Genomic DNA, 17,795 nt, shown 5'->3' on the forward strand with positions numbered 1-17,795 from the left:
CCCGATAGGGACCCGTCTCAACACCTGCATTTAAGGACTCTGGGTGCAGAGTACTGGCAGGACCAGCCCACTTTAAGCCCTGGTTACACCACAACGATGTTGCTGCTCCTGTGTTTCAACCAGAAAAGGAACATCCATGAAAGAAAATGACTATCTTTAAAGGATTTCTCTCCCCTACAATGACCACCTGGCATGACGTCTTGCCGTAACTTCTCCACTAGTGAGCAAAATGATCACACGCCCATCGATGTACTGTCACTGCCAGGGCCGGACTGGCCGTAGCGGCCACAGAGCAATCTCCTGGTGCGCCGCAGGGGTGAGGGGCCGTTTTGGGGCCCCTGTGGGCCGTTTTTGTTACGGGGCCGTTTTTGCAGCATAGCTGCAAAAAAACCATGTAACAAAACGGTCCGAAAACCGGCCCTGGCAAAGAGCTCGGTGTAGGGTGACCAACCGTCCGTAAATTTCACGGACAGTCCGTAATTTCGGCCGTCTGTCCGTTGTCCGATAAGAAATCTTTAACGGACGCCATTTGTCCTTCATTTTAACAGGGCACCGGTTGCTCCACCCTAAAGCCGGCACAGCTTGCACCCACCTCTTTTCTTCACTCCGATGCGGCACCAAAGCTCCTCAGATGCCCCGCAGCATTGGAGAGGCACAGCGGGATGGCTACCCTCACACCTCCAGCCCTTGATGACCTGTTAAGAGGTGCTTCGAAGGTGACTGAGAGGGAGGGGCTGCCGGTTCAGGAGCAGTGACATCTATTCACATGCAAACAGCCCTGAATGTGTCATGTCTCTGCTATTTAGAAGGGGGCTCACACATTCCATTTCTACCCAGGGCCCCAAACATCCGAGACTCGGCCAGATTACACCCCTGATTACACCGAGGCAGCACGTGGTTCTCTTCACAGAGCTTAATTACTGTCACTAAATTGTAAGCAAACCTCGGTTCTTCAAACATGCAGTCTATAATGTAAGAAAATAAAGAAATGGCACAATCGCACCCACACTGATTAACAAAGTATGGAGAACAATCAGTTCAATCAGTTCTCTTAGAGTATCTCCTGTAAGTACTGTACATCACAGTGGGGGATGGCATTTTGGACAGAGAGCCTGTCTTCTCGTTGTCATGTGCAGGAGAGGAGCCCAAGATGATACTAGAATACTGCATGCCCACCCCTGTGTTCCCTCTCCTGTGATGGCTCCTGCCCTCCCCTCAGTGATGGCACCTGTCCCCCCCATGTGGTGGCTCCAGTCCACCCCACGCCTGGGATGGCTCCTGTCCCCCCATGTTGTGGCTCCAGTCCACCCCCACCTGTGGTGGCTCTTGTCCCCCCTGTGGTGGATCCTGTCTCCTCCCTGGGTGGCTTCCGTCCCAGTCCTGGAACGGCCCATGCAGCGAGGGTGAAGTTCTTGATGGGCCTCTTCTCAAAAGGGCACAGGTCAAAATTAATATGGAAATGTCGGCGAGTAGGTAAGTAAGTGAAGGGATGGGTGAAGGGATGGGTGAATGGCTGGATGAATTAGTGAAAGGGTGAATGGATGAATGAAAGATTGAAGAAATGGCTAATGAGAGAGGATGGATGGATTTATGAGTGAGGGGAAGGATGGAGAGAAAATGTAAATAGCTGGATGTATGGGTGGAAGGGTAGCTGGATGATGGATGAGGGGAAAGATGGATGAGGGGAAGGATGATGGATGAGGAGAAGGATGGATGGATGGAGGGGAAGGATGGATGGATGGATGAGGGGAAGGATGAATGGATGGATGGATGGAGTGGATGGATGGAGGGGAAGGATGGATGGATCAGGAGATGGATGGATGGATGGATGAGGGGAAGGATAAATGGATGGGATGGATGGGTGAGGGGAAGGATGGATGATGGATGAAAGGAAGGATGGATGAGGGGAAGGATGGATGGATGAGGGGATGGATGGATGAGGGGAAGGATGGATGGATGAGGGGAAGGATGGATGGATGAGGGGAAGGATGGATGGATGAGGGGGGGATGGATGGGTAAGGGGATGGATGGATGGAAGGAAAGATGAGGGGATGCGTGAGGGGATGGATGGATGGATGAGGGATGGATGGATGGATGAGGGGATGGATAGAGGGGAAGGATGGATGGATGGGTGGGTGAAAGGATGGATGGATGGATGATGAGGGGAAGGATGGATGATGAGGGGAAGGATGGATGGATAGATGGATGATGAGGGGATGGATGGATGGATGGATGATGAGGGGGTGGGTGAAAGGATGGATGATGAGGGGAAGGGTGGATGGATGGATGATGAGGGGAAGGGTGGATGGATGGATGATGAGGGGGTGCGTGAAAGGATGGATGGATGGATGATTAGGGAATGGATGGATGATGAGGGGGTGGGTAAAAGGATGGATGGATGATGAGGGGAAGGATGGATGGATGATGAGGGGAAGGATGGATGGATGATGAGTGGATGGGTAGAAGGATGGATGGATGGATGATGAGGGAAAAGGATGGATGGATGATGAGGGAAAAGGATGGATGGATGATGAGGGGAAGGATGGATGATGAGGGGAAGGACGGATGGATGGATGATGGGTGGGTGAAAGGATGGATGGATGGAGAGTCGGTGGGTGAAAGGATGGATGGATGATGAGTGGGTGGGTGAAAGGATGGATGGATGATGAGTGGGTGAGTGAAAGGATGGATGGATGGATGAGTGGGTGGGTGGATAGTGGGTGGGGGAAAGGATGGATCAGTGGATTGGATGGTGGGTGGGTGAAAGGATGGATGAGTGGGTGGGTGGATGGTGGGTGGGTGGATTTTTGGGTGGATGATGGGTGGGTAGGTGGATGAGTGAAATGATGGATGGATTGATGGATTGATAAGTGCAAGGATGAATGAATGGATGTATGAGTGAAAGGGTGGATGTAAGGATGGATGAGTGAGTGAAAGGGAGGGTAGATGGACAAAAGGATGAATAGATGTGTGAAGGAGTGAAATGATAGATGGATGAGTGATAGGATCAATGGATGGATTCATGAGTGGATGAGTAGATGGATGGATGGATGGAAGGAAGGATGGCTAAGTGAAAGGGTCGATGGAAAGAGAAAGGGAGGATGGATGGATGACTAAAATAGTGGATGGGTGAAGGATTAGTAAGTGAAAGGATGGCTGGATTGGTGAAAGGGTAAATAGCTGAATGGATGAGTGAATGGATGGATGGGATAAAGAGTGGATGGATAAGTGTACAGATGGATAGGGTGAAATGGTGGATGGATGAATGGATGGATAATGGAGATGAGTGAAAGGATGGATGAGGGGATGGATGAAGGGATGGATGAGTGAAATGATAGATGGAAGGATACATGATGGTTAGGTTTGCAAACGGTTTAATATGTTTGGAAATAACTGGGCTTACTTATATACTATTGCGCGACCTCTGATGTGTCTGTAAAACGTACCTATTGTCCTGAAGTTTTGTCCTGAATTTTGACCTCCTGTCCTGAATTTGTGTCCTGAATTTTGACCCTTTGTCCTGAATTTTTACACTCACCATCCTGAATTTGCACCAATGCCAGTTGGTCACCCTAGCTCGGTGGCACCCACAACCTCCCGGGGGGCAGGGGAGCCGGTCAAACACTTTGCCAGGGCCGGTTTTGGTTCCCAGTCTGGCCCTGGTCACTACAGTCCGGGTAAAAACAGACCGCCTGTGCCAGGGCATAAAACTGAGCCCGATAGGGACTTGTTTCAAGGCCCCCTTTTAAAGACTGCTGCTGCTCGCTTCCGGCAGGACCCGTCCCACTTAAAACTCTGATTAGAGTACAGTAAGGTTTTGCAAGACTTCAAGAGAAACAGGGTGGACGTGAGACATTTATTTAAAGAGGAAGACATTTTAGCAGGCAAATAAAAATACCACTCAAAGGAGCAAGACCCCATTGAGAAGTTCAAAATCACACTGATAAGATCTGCTGCAAAATTAAACTGTAAACAGTTTGTGCCCCGTTCACCTATAAACTTGTACACTGTATGTTATGCATGTGCACATTATGTTCTTTAGTTAGTACTAGTTTATGCTATTTGTTATGTTTCTCGTCGCCACTCAGAGTTGTTCACTTGCACTAACTGTCACATACTAACTGCCATTAATTCCAACTATGAAAACAATGAAACTAACATCACCTATGTACAGTCATTGATGCTATGTGCAATATTTCTAAGTGAAATTCATTTTTGTTTGCAATGTAGTCACATGGGTGAGGAAAAAGATTGATGGAGACGTAGGGTCTTTTGCCCTTTTCTATTGGGCCCGCATTCTTCTAGCACTAATCAAGCGAGTCGCACAGGTCTTCTCAAACCTAAACCAGTTTATAGATTTCTCTAAGGTGGGATACGGTGAAAAAATATATATATGGTATACTACCTAAGCAGTGGTGTTCTTATAAGCTATAGCGGGGCCTGCAGAAAAAAACTTTGCAGGGATCGATTCTGGTTTATAATTCAAGGGCACCTCATAAGTTGTGATGAAAGAAAACTGTTCACTGGGGGAAGAAAAAACGCAGTATTTCACACTACCTTGTGGCATAGCCATCTTAATGGCATCATTAAGAAACAGGTCATGCCTGTTTTTTAGAACAATTAAATATATTTTGTAACAGAAGCACTTTTAGGCCGAAGCCTACCAAACAGTGAAGGTGTAGGGTTTGCTAACAAGATTTTGGGGATGTTTGCAAAGCTACCCTGGGAATGCATTCAGCACATTGTTTATCATTGACTTTATGGTTTGTAACTCACACTTGCTTGCTTTTGTATTTGCCGGCTCAATCTGTTTTAGGCTGTCCAGCTCAAGTTCATCCCTTCCCTTCCCCAAACCGCATTTAATGATTTTGTCCACAAGTCCTTGACTTCTGTAAACAGGCCTTTAAACCTTTGTTAGACCTGTCAGCCTTGGGGTGGTCTTCTCCCCAACTTTTTACCTACCTCCTCCATTTTTTTAACCTCATTTTTGCTGGCATAGAGGTCTGACTACTTTACCACTGCCAATCAGTGGTAAAGTGCATGTGCTCTATCCTCTAAACGTGGTAATATTGACTTATATCCAGTAGGCTTTTCAATTCACTTGTAAGTCCCTAGTAGAGTGGCAATACATGTGCCCAGAACGTATAAATTAAATGCTACTAGTGGGCCTGCAGTATTGATTGTGCCATCCACATATATTGACTTTAAACATATCTCAGGCCTGCCATTGCAGCCTGTGAGTGCAGTTTTACACTGCCATTTTGACCTGGGAAAATAAACCTCTTGCCAGACCCAAACCTTTCTTTTTATTAATACATATAAGTACTCCTTAGGGTAGGCCCTTTACAGCCCAGAGGACAAGGTACAATGCAAAGTACAATGTATAAAAAAAGCAGGACAAGAGCTTCTAAGTCTTACATGTCCTGGTAGTGAAAAACTCTTAATTAGTTTTTCACTGTTGCACAGCTTATATCTCCCATTGGATAACCTTGGGATTACCTTATTACATATTATAAGTGGCATTTCCAAATGGGAAGATAGGATTGATTCAAATTTGGTATCAGTGGAATCCTAAGTTAAAATCCTAACTCATGGTGAAATTGGATTTCAAATTACCGTTCTGAAAATGCCACTTTTAGAAAGTTGGCATTTTATTGCCTTAGCCCTTTGGTGCCTGCAGTCTGTCTATGAAAATTACAAAAAACAATTTGATGGACAGAATGTAGATCAATGTCTTACATTCACCCCAGTACAAGGATCTGGGCCTAAATCCATCGTTTTTTGCACTCCACACCACCCTGGGTTAGATAAAGGCTTTCTGCAAATCAGCTCTGACCCTGTGCCCCATGGGAACAGTCCAGTCCGAACTACACAGCCATATCTTTCCCAGACCGGAATCAAGCATCCGAGGACCGGACCGGTTTCGAGGTAACACCTCTCATCAGCCAGGCTAGCTTGACTCCAGTGGTGTGGAGGCTCTGGGACCCACGTCTGAGCTACCCCAGTAAACTCAGGGAGAAAATTACAAAAAACAATTTGATGGACAGAATGTAGATCAATGTCTTACATTCACCCCAGTACAAGGATATGGGCCTAAATCCATCATTTTTTGCACTCCACACCACCCTGGGTTAGATAATGGCTTTATGCAAATCAGCTCTGACCCTGTGCCCCATGGGAACAGTCCAGTCTGAACTACACAGCCATATCTTTCCCAGACCGGAATCAAACATCCGAGGACCGGACCGGTTTCGAGGTAACACCTCTCATCAGCCCGGCTAGCTTGACTCCAGTGGTGTGGAGGCTCTGGGACCCACGTCTGAGCTACCCCAGTACACTCAGGGAGAAAATTACAAAAAACAATTTGATGGACAGAATGTAGATCAATGTCTTACATTCACCCCAGTACAAGGAGCTGGGCCTAAATCCATCGTTTTTTGCACTCCACACCACCCTGGGTTAGATAATGGCTTTATGCAAATCAGCTCTGACCCTGTGCCCCATGGGAACAGTCCAGTCCGAACTACACAGCCATATCTTTCCCAGACCGGAATCAAGCATCCAAGGACCGGACCGGTTTCGAGGTAACCCCTCTCATCAGCCCGGCTAGCTTGACTCCAGTGGTGTGGAGGCTCTGGGACCCACGTCTGAGCTACCCCAGTACACTCAGGGAGAAAATTACAAAAAACAATTTGATGGACAGAATGTAGATCAATGTCTTACATTCACCCCAGTACGAGGATCTGGGCCTAAATCCATCGTTTTTTGCACTCCACACCACCCTGGGTTAGATAATGGCTTTATGCAAATCAGCTCTGACCCTGTGCCCCATGGGAACAGTCCAGTCCGAACTACACAGCCATATCTTTCCCAGACCGGAATCAAGCATCCGAGGACCGGACCGGTTTCGAAGTAACACCTCTCATCAGCCCGGCTAGCTTGACTCCAGTGGTGTGGAGGCTCTGGGACCCACGTCTGAGCTACCCCAGTACACTCAGGAAGAAAATTACAAAAAACAATTTGATGGACAGAATGTAGATCAATGTCTTACATTCACCCCAGTACAAGGATCTGGGCCTAAATCCATCGTTTTTTGCACTCCACACCACCCTGGGTTAGATAATGGCTTAATGCAAATCAGCTCTGACCCTGTGCCCCATGGGAACAGTCCAGTCCCAACTACACAGCCATATCTTTCCCAGACCGGAATCAAGCATCCGAGGACCGGACCGGTTTCGAGGTAACACCTCTCATCAGCCCGGCTAGCTTGACTCCAGTGGTGTGGAGGCTCTGGGACCCATGTCTGAGCTACTCCAGTACACTCAGGGAGAAAATTACAAAAAACAATTTGATGGACAGAATGTAGATCAATGTCTTACATTCACCCCAGTACAAGGATCTGGGCCTAAATCCATCGTTTTTTGCACTCCACACCACCCTGGGTTAGATAATGGCTTTATGCAAATCAGCTCTGACCCTGTGCCCCATGGGAACAGTCCAGTCCGAACTACACAGCCATATCTTTCCCAGACCGGAATCAAGCATCCAAGGACCGGACCGGTTTCGAGATAACACCTCTCATCAGCCCGGCTAGCTTGACTCCAGTGGTGTGGAGGCTCTGGGACCCACGTCTGAGCTACCCCAGTACACTCAGGGAGAAAATTACAAAAAACAATTTGATGGACAGAATGTAGATCAATGTCTTACATTCACCCCAGTACAAGGATCTGGGCCTAAATCCATCGTTTTTTGCACTCCACGCCACCCTGGGTTAGATAATGGCTTTTTGCAAATCAGCTCTGACCCTGTGCCCCATGGGAACAGTCCAGTCCGAACTACACAGCCATATCTTTCCCAGACCGGAATCAAGCATCCGAGGACCGGACCGGTTTCGAGGTAACACCTCTCATCAGCCCGGCTAGCTTGACTCCAGTGGTGTGGAGGCTCTGGGACCCACGTCTGAGCTACCCCAGTACACTCAGGGAGAAAATTACAAAAAACAATTTGATGGACAGAATGTAGATCAATGTCTTACATTCACCCCAGTACAAGGATCTGGGCCTAAATCCATCGTTTTTTGCACTCCACACCACCCTGGGTTAGATAATGGCTTTATGCAAATCAGCTCTGACCCTGTGCCCCATGGGAACAGTCCAGTCCGAACTACACAGCCATATCTTTCCCAGACCGGAATCAAGCATCCAAGGACCGGACCGGTTTCGAGGTAACACCTCTCATCAGCCTGGCTAGCTTGACTCCAGTGGTGTGGAGGCTCTGGGACCCACGTCTGAGCTACCCCAGTACACTCAGGGAGAAAATTACAAAAAACAATTTGATGGACAGAATGTAGATCAATGTCTTACATTCACCCCAGTACAAGGATCTGGGCCTAAATCCATCGTTTTTTGCACTCCACACCACCCTGGGTTAGATAATGGCTTTATGCAAATCAGCTCTGACCCTGTGCCCCATGGGAACAGTCCAGTCCGAACTACACAGCCATATCTTTCCCAGACCGGAATCAAGCATCCGAGGACCGGACCGGTTTCGAGGTAACACCTCTCATCAGCCCGGCTAGCTTGACTCCAGTGGTGTGGAGGCTCTGGGACCCAGTCCGAACTACACAGCCATATCTTTCCCAGACCGGAATCAAGCATCCGAGGACCGGACCGGTTTCGAGGTAACTAGCTTGACTCCAGTGGTGTGGAGGCTCTGGGACCCACGTCTGAGCTACCCCAGTACACTCAGGGAGAAAATTACAAAAAACAATTTGATGGACAGAATGTAGATCAATGTCTTACATTCACCCCAGTACAAGGATCTGGGCCTAAATCCATCGTTTTTTGCACTCCACACCACCCTGGGTTAGATAATGGCTTTATGCAAATCAGCTCTAACCCTGTGCCCCATGGGAACAGTCCAGTCCGAACTACACAGCCATATCTTTCCCAGACCGGAATCAAGCATCCGAGGACCGGACCGGTTTCGAGGTAACACCTCTCATCAGCCTGGCTAGCTTGACTCCAGTGGTGTGGAGGCTCTGGGACCCACGTCTGAGCTACCCCAGTACACTCAGGGAGAAAATTACAAAAAACAATTTGATGGACAGAATGTAGATCAATGTCTTACATTCACCCCAGTACAAGGATCTGGGCCTAAATCCATCGTTTTTTGCACTCCACACCACCCTGGGTTAGATAATGGCTTTATGCAAATCAGCTCTGACCCTGTGCCCCATGGGAACAGTCCAGTCCGAACTACACAGCCATTTCTTCTCCAGACTGGAATCAAGCATCCGAGGACCGGACCGGTTTCGAGGTAACACCTCTCATCAGCCCGGCTAGCTTGACTCCAGTGGTGTGGAGGCTCTGGGACCCACGTCTGAGCTACCCCAGTACACTCAGGGAGAAAATTACAAAAAACAATTTGATGGACAGAATGTAGATCAATGTCTTACATTCACCCCAGTACAAGGATCTGGGCCTAAATCCATCGTTTTTTGCACTCCACACCACCCTGGGTTAGATAATGGCTTTATGCAAATCAGCTCTGACCCTGTGCCCCATGGGAACAGTCCAGTCCGAACTACACAGCCATATCTTTCCCAGACCGGAATCAAGCATCCGAGGACCGGACCGGTTTCGAGGTAACACCTCTCATCAGCCCGGCTAGGTTGACTCCAGTGGTGTGGAGGCTCTGGGACCCATGTCTGAGCTACCCCAGTACACTCAGGGAGAAAATTACAAAAAACAATTTGATGGACAGAATGTAGATCAATGTCTTACATTCACCCCAGTACAAGGATCTGGGCCTAAATCCATCGTTTTTTGCACTCCACACCACCCTGGGTTAGATAATGGCTTTATGCAAATCAGCTCTGACCCTGTGCCCCATGGGAACAGTCCAGTCCGAACTACACAGCCATATCTTTCCCAGACCGGAATCAAGCATCCGAGGACCGGACCGGTTTCGAGGTAACACCTCTCATCAGCCCGGCTAGCTTGACTCCAGTGGTGTGGAGGCTCTGGGACCCACGTCTGAGCTACCCCAGTACACTCAGGGAGAAAATTACAAAAAACAATTTGATGGACAGAATGTAGATCAATGTCTTACATTCACCTCAGTACAAGGATCTGGGCCTAAATCCATCGTTTTTTGCACTCCACACCACCCTGGGTTAGATAATGGCTTTATGCAAATCAGCTCTGACCCTGTGCCCCATGGGAACAGTCCAGTCCGAACTACACAGCCATATCTTTCCCAGACCGGAATCAAGCATCCGAGGACCGGACCGGTTTCGAGGTAAGACCTCTCATCAGCCCGGCTAGCTTGACTCCAGTGGTGTGGAGGCTCTGGGACCCACGTCTGAGCTACCCCAGTACACTCAGGGAGAAAATTACAAAAAACAATTTGATGGACAGAATGTAGATCAATGTCTTACATTCACCCCAGTACAAGGATCTGGGCCTAAATCCATCGTTTTTTGCACTCCACACCACCCTGGGTTAGATAATGGCTTTATGCAAATCAGCTCTGACCCTGTGCCCCATGGGAACAGTCCAGTCCGAACTACACAGCCATATCTTTCCCAGACCGGAATCAAGCATCCGAGGACCGGACCGGTTTCGAGGTATCACCTCTCATCAGCCCGGCTAGCTTGACTCCAGTGGTGTGGAGGCTCTGGGACCCACGTCTGAGCTACCCCAGTACACTCAGGGAGAAAATTACAAAAAACAATTTGATGGACAGAATGTAGATCAATGTCTTACATTCACCCCAGTACAAGGATCTGGGCCTAAATCCATTGTTTTTTGCACTCCACACCACCCTGGGTTAGATAATGGCTTCATGCAAATCAGCTCTGACCCTGTGCCCCATGGGAACAGTCCAGTCCGAACTACACAGCCATATCTTTCCCAGACTGGAATAAAGCATCCGAGGACCGGACCGGTTTCAAGGTAACACCTCTCATCAGCCCGGCTAGCTTGACTCCAGTGGTGTGGAGGCTCTGGGACCCACGTCTGAGCTACCCCAGTACACTCAGGGAGAAAATTACAAAAAACAATTTGATGGACAGAATGTAGATCAATGTCTTACATTCACCCCAGTACAAGGATCTGGGCCTAAATCCATCGTTTTTTGCACTGCACACCACCCTGGGTTAGATAATGGCTTTATGCAAATCAGCTCTGACCCTGTGCCCCATGGGAACAGTCCAGTCCGAACTACACAGCCATATCTTTCCCAGAACGGAATCAAGCATCCGAGGACCGGACCGGTTTCGAGGTAACACCTCTCATCAGCCCGGCTAGCTTGACTCCAGTGGTGTGGAGGCTCTGGGACCCACGTCTGAGCTACCCCAGTACACTCAGGGAGAAAATTACAAAAAACAATTTGATGGACAGAATGTAGATCAATGTCTTACATTCACCCCAGTACAAGGATCTGGGCCTAAATCCATCGTTTTTTGCACTCCACACCACCCTGTCTGTCTATGGGCACATGACTAGGGGCCAGATGTAGGTAATTCATATTTACCGACTTTTAAATACCGAATTTTACCAATTCAGTATTTAAGAGTCTGTAAATATGAAGGGGGGAGATGTAGGTATTACAGATTCTGTAAATACCGAATCGTTAAGATTCGGTATTTACCGAATCTGTAAAAACCGAATCTGTATTGCCCATTGATTCCTATGGGCCTTAAAGCCCATAAGAATCAATGGGCAATACCGATTCTGTAATTACAGAATCGGTAAATACCGAATTTTGCAAGGGTGCAGGGGGTGTCACTTTGACACCCTCTGGCACCCCAAAAATAGGCATGTGCGCCATGTGGCACACAGACATGCCCTAAGGGCATGTCTGTCTGTCACATAGCTAGGTGTGCATGCACACTTGTGCATGCACACCTGAATTCGGTATTTTAACACCCAATTGGATTGGGTGGTAAAATACCAAATTTGTAGGGCCTTTGGGACTCAGAAGAGTCCCACCTACATCTGGGAATTACCGAATCGGTAAAAATACCGATTCTGTATTTTACAGATTCTGTAAATTTACCGATTCGGTAAATTTACAGAATCTGTAAAATCTGGCCCCCTACATCTCAAGATGCCAAATACCGGTCGGAAACGGCCGAATTCCGCCGTTTCCGACCGGTATTTGCCACCTACATCGGGCCCTAGGTGTATTTGGCAGGTGTGCTTTGTGTATTCCTCCTAGACAGCCACACACAAAGGCAACTTAGGTGTGACTCAGTGGACTATCACTGCCAGGATTCACTTACACCTGAATAGGCTGTGTTCTGTCCAGTCCCTGTCTTACCTTCATCGAACAAATCATGGAGATCATCTGCACCAGCCTTACCCCATACAACAACCAAATTTTCCTAGGTGACTTCAACATTCATTGGAACAACACTAAAGATCCACTAGTGAATTTCTTTAAGACTTTCCTCCACAAACTCAACCTGGCCCAAGTCTGTAACCACCCTACTCTTCTAAAGGGGCCATCTTAGACTTAATCATAGCTAAGGAAAATACCATACTATTGGATTTTAATTCACCCTGTGATTGGACGGATCATCACAGCATTACCTTCTCCATTGCTGAAAAGGAAACATCCGCTAAGGTCAGCCCGTGAAAACTAAACATTCGATCAGTAGCACCCTCAATCTCAATATAGAGTTGATATCCACCACCAGTCTTAACCTCTTGTCTCCTCCCATCGATATGGTTGATGCTCAGGACCTCACTAAGCACTAATTTAGCTCTATGTCTAACATCATGGACTCCATTGCCCCCAACTGATTAAAAAGAGTCCCGATAAGAAGAACTAATACTTGGTTCAACTGTAGCCTTAATGAGGAATGCTGTGCCCTTAGACTTGCAGAAGGAGTGTGGAGACATACCCCGTTTCTTTCAAACCTTAAACGGTTGCATAAAAAAATAAAGCACTACAATAGGTGCATCAGAAGTGCCAAATCATAATTTTTCCATCAGCAACTGGATACAGCCTTCAATCATCTAAAAAGACCTTTTTGTACTGGTGAAAAAACAAACTAATGAGAAACTAAATCCTGCTCAACTGACACTACAATCCTTCCTAATCTTCAAACATTTTCCTCCTTTTGGAGAAAACTAAGTCAATTGACAATGAGCTCTGTACTGCTGTGAATTACCTACTGTCTGAAACACAGCCACAATGTACCTTCAGCTCACAGGAAATTTGTTGTAGCAACCTTCTCTTTAAACCCAAATACAATGCCTTGTGGTCCATCTTTCAGACATGTGAGGGCTCTGACATCTCAAAACTACTGTCTTCCACTAAACTTTCATACCACTTCAATGACCCTCTCCCTCCAAATTCCTCAAGGAAATTTCATAACTCCTGATACCCCTATGGACCATAATGATCAATGCCTCTCTTATGCAAGGCACCGTGCCAGACTGTCTAAAAAGTGGATAAGTCACACCTATACTGAAAAAGCCAGACGTGGACCACTCTGATCCCAACAATCTTTTGCCCCATTTCGAGCATCCCAATTTTAACCAAGCTCCTGGAAAAATGTGTTCATTAACAACTTTGCAATCACATTGACCAGCACCAACTCCTCGACCACTGCCAATCTGATTTCAGACCAGGTCACAGTACTAAAACAGCCATCGTCCACATTGGCAATGATGCTTCACGCTTTCGCGATCATAATGAATCCTGTCTTTTAATCCTTCTTGACCTATCAGCAGCGTTTGACACAGTCAAACATGAAACCCTACTGAACCTCTCAGAACTTAGGATGGGTCTCTCTGGTACTGTCTTAAAATGGTTCTTCTCATTCCTACAAAACAGATCTCAACGAGGCCCAATCAATCATGACTTATCCAATCAGACGCTGGTCACTATCGGGTTTTCCAAGGTTCTTCACTTTTCCCCACCCTGTTTAATCATTACATGGAACCCCTGACTGAAATCCTCAAACACTCTAACATCTCCTACCATATGAGCACTGATGATACCCAATCGTACATGAATATTATCTCCCCTAACAACATCAGCACTCTCAATAACATCCTGAACAAAACTCAACACTGATTAACTCTTAGCCACCTCAAATGTAACCCCTTTGAAACCTAATTCCTATTAATCTCGCCTCCCAACCCCATTTCTAACATCAAAGACTGGCTCCCACTACTCACCGACTTGATCTGTACGCCACATATTGTTGAGTCAGAAAATCCCTAGGAATAACACTAGACAACAACCTCTCCATGCTGAATCACATCCGCTCCAAAACCAGAACGGTCAATTTCCAACTCCACGTCTTAAGGAACTAAAGCATTTCCTACCCAATGCAGATTTCAAGATGGCGGTTCAGGCTCTCCTGATACCCAAACGTGTCTATGGGAATACTACCCTCGTTGGCCTACCAAAAATAAAACTAGCACTGCTGATGGCTACCCTCAATGTGGCTGCACAGCTCATCACAGGCATAAAGAAAAATGATCACTCTCTGAACTGGCTCCCCTATGAAGCTAGGATCCACCTAAAAATAGCATGCATGACGTACAAAGCCATCCACCACAACACTCCTCGCTACCTGGCTCAGAAACTGGTTCTATCCTGAAGGAATAGACCTTCTCGTAGTACATGCTCCCTACTGCTGAAACCCCAACAATTTTACAAAAAGAAAATCTATAAGAGAACTTCCTCTGGAATTACCCCAAGAATTTGGAAAGCTCTTCCCCCAGAGATCAGGACCATCCCTTCATTCACTTTTCAAAAATGAAGTAAAATTTCGACTACTGAATAATCTCCTTCCTATCTAAGGTGAGTATCCATGTCAATTTCATTTCATTGCTGGTGTTTTCACTATGTCTCTTTGTATTATTTTTTCATGCTGTATGTTCTATATTTTGCTCCTTGTATATTTGATGCTATTTGTTAGGCTGTACAGCTCTCTGACACCAAAATGTTGGTCTTGTTCGCACTGATAAAACTTCATAAATAAAAAATAGATCAATAAATAAATAAACACAAAGGGCTGCATACTCTCTATAGTTAGTCTGGAGCCAGGTCTGGCAGGGCAGTGCATCTGTGCACTCCAAAGGCTTGCCTCTAGATGTTTCTCCCCACTTCAAAGGCATAACTGAGTATAAAAGAAGGAACTCAGACACCACTACTTTAGTACGTTTCTGGACCTGTGGAAAGTCTGCCAGGAACAAGGACTGCTGTGCTGCTGAAGTACTGGTACTCTGTTGGACTCATGCTTTGCTTTGATGCCTGCTGCCCTCTTACCTGGGTGAGAAGGACTAGACCTACATCTTTTGAACCCAGAACCCAGAGTGACTCTAAGGGCTAGTTGGCTGGCCTTCTGATCTGAAGCCTCAGGGACATAACAAGCTTCCAGCAACCTTGCACCTGCACCTGGACTCTGCCATTTGTAAGTCAACCCTGCCAAGTGGTGTCATCCCAGTCCTGGACCCTTGGAAATGGGAACTAAGGTGCTTTCAAGTAGAACTGAAGCATCTTCTCTGCTGAGCGACCCATTCTGGCACAGAAGCGACGCAGCCCATCGGCTGAACGGTGCAACCCCGAGCAGAACAGACGCATCGCCACTGCTGCATGACCTGCATCTCTCTCGCAGTCCTCAGAACCAATGTATCACCAAGGGCGCAGCGCATCTCCAACCCAAGTTCTCACATCTCTCGTCGATAGCAACTTTGGTGGCGACGGACTCCACATTGCAGCACCACAGCTCATTGGAACTGATGCATTGCCAGCTGCGCGCTGCATTCCCAAAGCCAGGACTTCGCATTTCAAGCCCTATCGATGGTATCCTTTATGCCGGTTCAACAGGACCTCACACTGCAGCTTTGCCACATCTCAATACCGACGCATTGCTTCGGCTGAGTGGCACTTTTTCCACCTGGATCCACGCTACGCTTTGATCCAAGAGTTTAGGGACTTGTTTGTAAACGGCCCGCTCTCCATCACTGTTGACCTGAACTTGTGAAGATACTACCAATGGGGATTTGGGGGGGTGGCCGACCAGCGGGAGGCTCTTCCCCCGGGGAAGTTTGGGGCACCAGGGGAAGGGGGGGAGGAAGCTTGACACCCGGGGCTCACCGTAGCTGGGGCGTTTTGGGCTGGTTGGGCTGGTTGGGCTCCTTGGGCTTGTTTTGGGCTTGCCCAGTATTTAACCAGCCATTTTGTGTCACTGCACACTGTTTGTGGTGCAGTGACACAGCAGCCAGGGGTCCGTAGGAAGTTTTGTGGTCCCTCCCACCCTGTAATTTTTCCTCTGGGTCTGGGGTGGTGGGGTTTTGTCCTGGTCTGAGGGGTTTTGTTGGTCGATGGTGCACTGGTTTAGGGTGTTTACAGTTGTGGTGTCGCTGGAACAGGTGCGGTTACTGGGGGGCGCTTTCCTAAGGAGATAGGGTGGTTTTACTGGAGGCCTGGGACTGTATGGTAGGCGGGGGTGAGGTCATTGAGGTCACTGTGGCATTCAGTCGAGGGGTAGGTTGCTGAGCGGATGTGTTGTATTTTCAGTTGCAATGTTGGGGTTAACTTTAGGGGTGGTGGTGGGGGGCTGTCAGGCAGTTGTTATTTAGTGAGCAGTAGTTTTGTTCGGCACAGGCCAGGTGGGATATTGTTGTAGGTGCACCTGATTCCAATAAAGCGGCCTTTATCACACTATTTGGTTGTCCATGTCTGTGCTTCCCTCCCCTCACCTACTGGTGTGCCCCAAAAGCAACACTACCAACATCAGAACTTCTCATGATGTCTCAAAGGTTGCTGTATGCCAAGTCCATCATAGAGAGGAGAACTAGAACTTAAATGGTGGAAATTGGTCTAGCTCTGGTTTGTGAGAACCAATAAACTGACAATTCTGTGTGTTTACTCAAAGTTTCACGACGTCCCCACACTGGGATATCCACTCCCTGCCTCTGGTACACATTCACAATGCAACACTATACCACGCTAGCATTGTGTATGTGTAAATTGCTTAATAAGTGCAAATGCATTTGTGCGTCTGCAAGCATTCCAATCCTCACTCTACATGCACCACAAAAGAACCATTCAGAAAATGTTGTTTTAAACATACAACACCGGCATGCACTTCACACTGTAACAAAACTATGTATTTGTCGAGCAATGCTACTCCAAAGGGCAGTGTCATCTGGCCTGGAAATAAACACCTGTGTACCCCAAAGTAAGAACATAAACACCAAAGTCCACGAGAATATGTACCCTTAGCGTATTGTAAATAGATTATTATTGAAGAGTACGTTGGGCTGATCACACTTTTCAGAAAGAGAGTCACTCCCTTATTTTACTCCACTTCGTATGGGGAACTCTGTACAAGCTATTGATATCTAGTTGTAGGACACGTACATTGGACCCCGGTAAGCATTGTCCTTTATCTGTCCCTCCTTGTTGTTAGAATTTCCCTGCGTGGGTTTCCACCACGGGACTTTCGGGTTACCAACGGTGAAAAATTCTCACTAGTTTGGCCCATCTCTAACCAGTAACACTGATTAATCCAGAATCAGAGCCTGCACTTCTCTGGCTAGCATATCCTTCCGTACCTTGATCATCTCCCATCAATATGGAGGATGTACCGGGCCTGAGTTTCGATGAGGATGCCATAGCCGAGGCGTTGAGAACAGCGCCACCATTGCTGACCAACCCTACTGCCTCTACATCTGGCACATCCAATGACGAATGGTCGACATTAACGGAGATGAAAAAAGAATTCATAAGAATCACGATCCATGGTATTATGATGACCG

General features: G+C 47.3%; 1 protein-coding gene across 2 annotated transcripts in view; it reads right to left on the minus strand.

Annotated features, from left to right (window-relative positions):
* Positions 1 to 17,795, minus strand: part of LOC147730265 (transient receptor potential cation channel subfamily V member 1-like) — a 189,825-nt gene that overhangs the window by 44,682 nt on the left and 127,348 nt on the right. The gene's annotated exons all lie outside the window — the stretch shown is intronic.

The sequence above is a fragment of the Lissotriton vulgaris genome, chromosome 2_1, assembly GCF_964263255.1.
Source record: "Lissotriton vulgaris chromosome 2_1, aLisVul1.2, whole genome shotgun sequence".
Lineage (NCBI taxonomy): Eukaryota > Metazoa > Chordata > Amphibia > Caudata > Salamandridae > Lissotriton > Lissotriton vulgaris.